Genomic DNA, 6,000 nt, shown 5'->3' on the forward strand with positions numbered 1-6,000 from the left:
TGGGGAAGGAACGTGTGACAGCACATGGGATCAGAGGGTCGTTTCCACGTGCATAGAAAGACAGAATGGGAGCACAGCCCAGGTGGGAAAGCACCTCACCAGCTGGGTCCAGCGCTGTGGGAAAGGGAACGTGGATGAGACGGATGGGAGCCCAACCCAACTGCACCTTGAGAACCTCCAGTGATGGGGACTCATCACAGCCCCGTGCTGGTGAATGGCTGTCCCCCCTGCACTTCCTTATATTGAGCCCCAGCCCCTCCTGGTGCAGCTCATACCCATTACTCAGTCTTCTCCACGTGGCCACCCTCTGAGTGGTGGAACATCACAGTGAATCCCCATGAGCTCCAGGGTGAAAAAGACCCAATTCCTTCAGTGTTGTCCAGAGCTTTGGTTGTCTCTACAGCCCTCTTCTGGACCCTCTGCCCACTGTCTGCGTCATTAATTGCAGGACCAGAACCGAACGCAGCACCCCGGCTGTGACCTGAGAAGCACTGACAGAGATCCGCATCCAGCAGGGCTGGCAGCAGCACTTCAATTAACACCTCACTTAAGCGGGAGTTGCAAAATCAATCTATTGACTGAGGTTGGTAGTTATTCCTCAGTGCTGGAAGGGAGTTTCCTTACTGGTGCGCATCACTGCCTGGAACACCCAACCCAGCACTTCGTTAATGCAAACCTCAGGAAGGGCTGTTTGATCCTCAGGTGCCCAATTGTGGCCATCCACCACTTCGGAAGCGCTCAAGCCCTGCTTTACTCCAGCAGGTTCCTAATGCAGAGCTTGCACTGAGCACCCGGATTGCTTTTGGGTACATCCCCCCTTAGCAGTCCCCCAGTTCCCAGAGGTGTACGCAGCTCCTGGCTCACCCAGCTTCCACCCGAGGAGGACTGAAGCCACGACCCGCAGCGTAGACTTCCCCTGCAGCCCTCAATTCCGGACCCCCACAGCAGCGATGCTCTCCGGGCACTTCCCGTGCAGGAGAAGCACCACCAGGTGTCACTGAAGCTAAAGGGTTCTTAGCGCTGAGGACACCCCCAGCACGGAGCAGCGCCTCAACGCCTCGAGTCGGCTCAGCACGAAGCTGCGGCTCTCCCAAACCAAGCAGGAGATGCTCACCTTTGTGCCGCACACGTCCTGTCTGGGCTCTACCAATAGGGGAAGGCATCGCCCTATGGAGCGGATGGGGATCCCGAGCGGAGCCCCTCTGCCCAAGCTTTGCCTCGCACTGAAACTCAGCAGTTTAAGCCCTCTTCTAACAAACTTCCAACGCATGGCTGTGACTGCAAAGGGCCGAGCAGCAGCAGCGCACAGCACGGCGATGCATTTAATTACATACGGGCTGGTTTGTATGCAACATTTATTTTAAAAACGTATTAAATTACCAGCATATTTTCTGCCTGGCTTTACATAAATATTCATAGGGCCCAAGGGGGGAGGGGGCTGCCTCTCCCAGAAATAAATAGCGTTACTTTTTGGGATTGGAAATCCGCATTTCTGGAGCAGGAATGAATTATTTATTTACCCTTCTGCTGTGAGATGTGGGCAGCACAGGGGTGGGCTGTGGGGAGTGGGCAGAGGGGGGATGACTGCTGGCTGTGGGTCTCCCTCCTTGGTGGCATTGCTGGGTGCTGTCACTGAGTGCCACCCACTGTCCCCTGAGGGGCCCCAGGAGGGTCCCGATGGGTTTGTGAGAGCTGTCCCTGCTGTGAGGGTCAGATCACAGCATTACGGAGGTTGGAAGAGCCCTCTCGGATCTCTAAGTGCAACCTCATTGTGCCCATCACCGCGCCCCTCAGTGCCACATCCCCACGGTTCCAGAACACCTCAGGGATGGCGACCCCATTGCTCCCCAAGCAGCCTATGCATCATTGCTCTTCGGAGAACAGATTCATTTCTGAAGTTTCATCAATAGGAGGCAGGATAAAACATCACACAGTGCTCCCGAATCGGCCCCATGGGAGCAGGTGAAACCCTGGCTTTGCAGCATCCCCTCCCAGTGCTGGGTTCCATGGAGGCCCCTGCCAGGGGATGGGAGACCCACGGGAGGGAGAGCTGAACCTCGTGCCTCACTGCCACGTAAACTGAGGTCACTCACTGGTGCTCTTCTCACAGCCAGGGAGCCCTGAGCCTGGCCAGGGAGGGCTTTGAAGAGTCAGAGCTGGAAGCGGTGCAGGGAGAGGAGCTGCAGGGCAGGGGCAGCTATTTCTGATGCCTTTCATTTCTGTTCTGACGCACTCAGCTGCTTCTGAGGCTCCCATGCGTTCAAAAGGATTGTGCTCCAGTTTCTCTTCGGATACGACTTCACTTCTGACTTTCAAAGCTCCAACTTTTTGAGAAGCTCACGTAGAAAGCATCCGGGCAAAGCCACCTCCAGCCCCTCACCGCTGCAGACAAAAGCCCCGACCCCATCAGCCCTGTTGCCTTCGCGCTGCACAACACCTCAGCTCCTTCCCACTCCACTCCTGCCCACCTGAAACCAACAGCTCCGTGGGCAGCAAGTTGTCCTTTTGGTGGGCCATGCAGCCTGAGAGCTCCTGCACAGCTGGGCCCAGCATTGATGGGAGTGGGCGGGATACCCTCCCATGAGGATCAGCTGGGACTGCAGACAGCAGCCTGAAGCATATCATAGCCCAGCATCTTCTGGCTGCTTCAAATTGAGCATTCTCCAGTTGTTTTCAACGGGAATGCATGTGGTGCCTGAACTCCTGGCAGCTCGATGCTCGGTCCCCAGTTAGCTTTAGCTGGTTGTGCTTTTAACACTAGTGATTGTAATTGATACCTGAACACGGGATAACTGCTTCTGGATTGAGCTGCTGTCAGCCTTCGTGACAGTTCATTCCATCACAGAGTGATTTATGTGAGCTCGGGGCCTCACAGGTACGGTTTTCTGTTTTCCTGCCCAAGAACTGCTTTTATTTCATCCTCATCACCTCTTCCTGCAGCTCAGAAACCAGAGCTCACTTTCTGCCACTTGTTTGCGTTAGCACTGGACTGGCTGAGCACAACAGGAGGAATGTGTGCACGTACAGCTGGAGCTGCAGCGACAGACAGAGCCACATACGGGTGGGCTCATCGCCCTTTGGTTGATGCTTCCTTCCCCCTATCCGGTCAGGGAGGAGCACTGTGCACAGAGGCACTGTGTTGGCTCTCCTTCAGGCTGTCCCCACGCAGGGTCAGTCACCCCAAGTCACCTCTCAGCAGCAGCACTTCCATAACCAGCAACGACATGCAGTGCAGAGCGCATGGGATGAGGCAGGAGGTGCCACCGTGCCCGCCCACCCCTGAGCACTGGGCTGGCATCACCCAGCAGATGGAGGCGCACAGAGAAAGCCCTTCCCACCCTTCACACAAAGCCAAGAAGCAGAGAAAAGGCCCTTTGTCCTCCTCCTCTTTAGCACTGCTTCTCCCCAGCGCAGGGGAAGCAATTACCCACATCTCTCTTCACGCCCGGTGTGGAGAGGCTGCTTTTCCATCCCATGCATGCCCCAACACCTTGCTTCAGGGGTAAGGGGTGAGCACCATGGATTTCCCTTTGCTCTCCTCATTCTCTGATAGGAATCCGTTGGTTTTTTCTTCTCTATTTCTCACCCAGTGCCCGCTCAATTAACCCAGCAGGGCCTGCTTTGCCTTTGGGAGGGACTGTTCCCCAGGAGGAGGGCGGAGGGGCACAGACCCCAACAGCCCCGGGGCGTAACACAACTGAAAGTGCAACGCCAGCAGAGCAGCAAAGTGCCAGGCTGCAGCAAGCAGGGATGTGCTCAAATGCAACAGCCACAGAAAGAAAGGAAAGAAGCTGCTTACCTTCAAAAGGCCCCAGGCACACAAGGATCTCCAGCAAGATCCCTTTGTCTCCACTGCCAGCCCTTAAATGAGGACTGGGAAGGGGTGGATCCTTCATTGCATGCACCTGAGCTCCCCTGGGCTGGCCCTGCCTTCCCACCAGGTGCTGCATCACCGCTTCAAGCCCTGATTTAGCATTTCTGCTACGCTGGGTTTAGCCCCGAGCCCTTGACAAGCACCTCCTGCCTCCGGTTATAGCTGATCTGAATGATGTTATTGAATTAATGCTACTGATGTCCCTTCCTGAAGGTCGGCCCGGTAATAAAGTCGCACGATGGTATTTATGCTAATATGAACATTAATGACCTGCCAACTTTATGTGTATTAATGGTTTGCTTGTGATGCTCTTTATAGCTGTAATGGAAGGCCGGCGACTGATACACCTCTGCTCTTTATGGAGGTAATTAAGAAGAGAGCACTTTCAGGCACCTATTCACAAACACCCACCAGGATGTGGGGATTCCAACACAGAATGGCTCTGCTTTAAGGGATAAGGACCTCAGCCCCAGCTACTGTGGTGTTGGATGCAGTGAGCTTTAAGTCTCTTCCAACTCAAGCAATTCTATTCCCCAAATGCACGGATGTTCCCATTCTTCCCAGTGGCCACAGGACCTCTTCCCCTCTTTGATTCGGACACAGCAGCCCCGGAGCGGAGCGGTGCCACACGGACTCCCTCTGACACCTCCCCAGTCTGCTGCTTACAGCACTTCAGTCTCCGTATCCAAACCAGACATCTATATTGAATGGGTCAGTCTGGGTCCCCCCGGCTCCCAGCAGGAAGCTCCCTGCCGGCTGACCTCACACCACCGGCTGTTTGGGATGGAGCTCTCAGCAGGGGATGTGTCCCTGGGGGTGTCAGTGCCCCCGGGCACAGCGGAGGGCTCTGGCAGTGCACCAGGATCCTTCTCCTCCTCTGGTGTGGCCTCTTGTGGACAGCTGAGATGTCACTGCTGATTTCAGCACTGGTTGTGTAGGGGCTGTTTATCCCCCAGAGGGGCTGTCTGTGTTCTCACAGGGGTGAGGAGAGCTCTGCTGGGGCTGGCTCTCCCATTCTGCTCTTTGGAGCGGGGTCACGGCTTGCTCCCGTCCTCTTGGGATGCCCATGGGGTGGGTGAGCAGCGCTGCGGAATGCGTCCCCCCAAAACAGCACTTCCACGCGTCCCACGAGGCAGCAAATCCGTGGGGCCGCACAATCTCCCACCATCACCCCATGCCTTGCTCTGCTCACATCAGCTCACCCGGGGCTGTCAGGTGCTGCACGCACAGACATCCCATGCATGGAGCGCCGCGCCATCCGAGCAGATGGCCGGGATTAAAAACCACGGCCGTGGCCCTCCGCTCTGAGGCAACGGAGCGCACTGTGCCGAAGCAGAGGGGGGTGATATTCTCTCTGCCCGCTCAGTATTAAATATTTCACAGCTCGTGGAGTCCCGGCGCGCATCAGCATATGGCAGAGTTGCCTCATTTTTGGCTACTGCGAGAGAATGATTAATTAGTCAGACATTTTTCTGTCGGAAAGGGAAAACACTGCGATGGTTGCGGTTGGCAGCATGCTGATGTTTGGTGTTTCTGTAAGGAAGAGGAGGATACGCTCGCTGGCACGCTGCCCTGACATGTTTACCAGCAAACGTTCCTCCCCGATGGCTTAAATGAGAAGATGGCACTCTGTGTGTTGGAGGAGCGATGCGTCGGGCATCGGCCCTTTGGAAGGGGAAATCCGGCACGGCCATCTCCCACTGCAGCAATGCACCTCTCCGACCGTGCATGGGAACACTGAGCTTGGAGGAAAGCGGAGCCTGGGAGGGGAAAAGAAGGGCTGGAGGGGTTTGTAACGGAGCATCACGGAATGCAAATGGAAGTGCAGGTGTCCAAAAGAGCCGCTAGAAAGGGGATGGGAGGAGCGAGGTGCAGCGACAGCTGAGGACAGGATGGAGGTGAGCCAACGTGCTGCAGTGTGCACCAGGGCCAGGGCACGGGGGGTTAGGGACAGGCAGGTGGCACCAGGACAGCGTGTCACACGCATCTCCTCCCGTGCTCTGGGTGAGAGGACAGATGGTGTGTGCCAGGATGGCCAAGCGCTGCGGGCAGCAGCGTCACCTGAGCGCTGAGACTCAGCGGGTCCCGAGGCAGAAGGTCATCCCCTGCAGTAAGTGCTGGGCTCC

This window comes from Gallus gallus, chromosome 4 (assembly GCF_016699485.2).
Source record: "Gallus gallus isolate bGalGal1 chromosome 4, bGalGal1.mat.broiler.GRCg7b, whole genome shotgun sequence".
NCBI classification, from domain to species: Eukaryota; Metazoa; Chordata; class Aves; order Galliformes; family Phasianidae; genus Gallus; species Gallus gallus.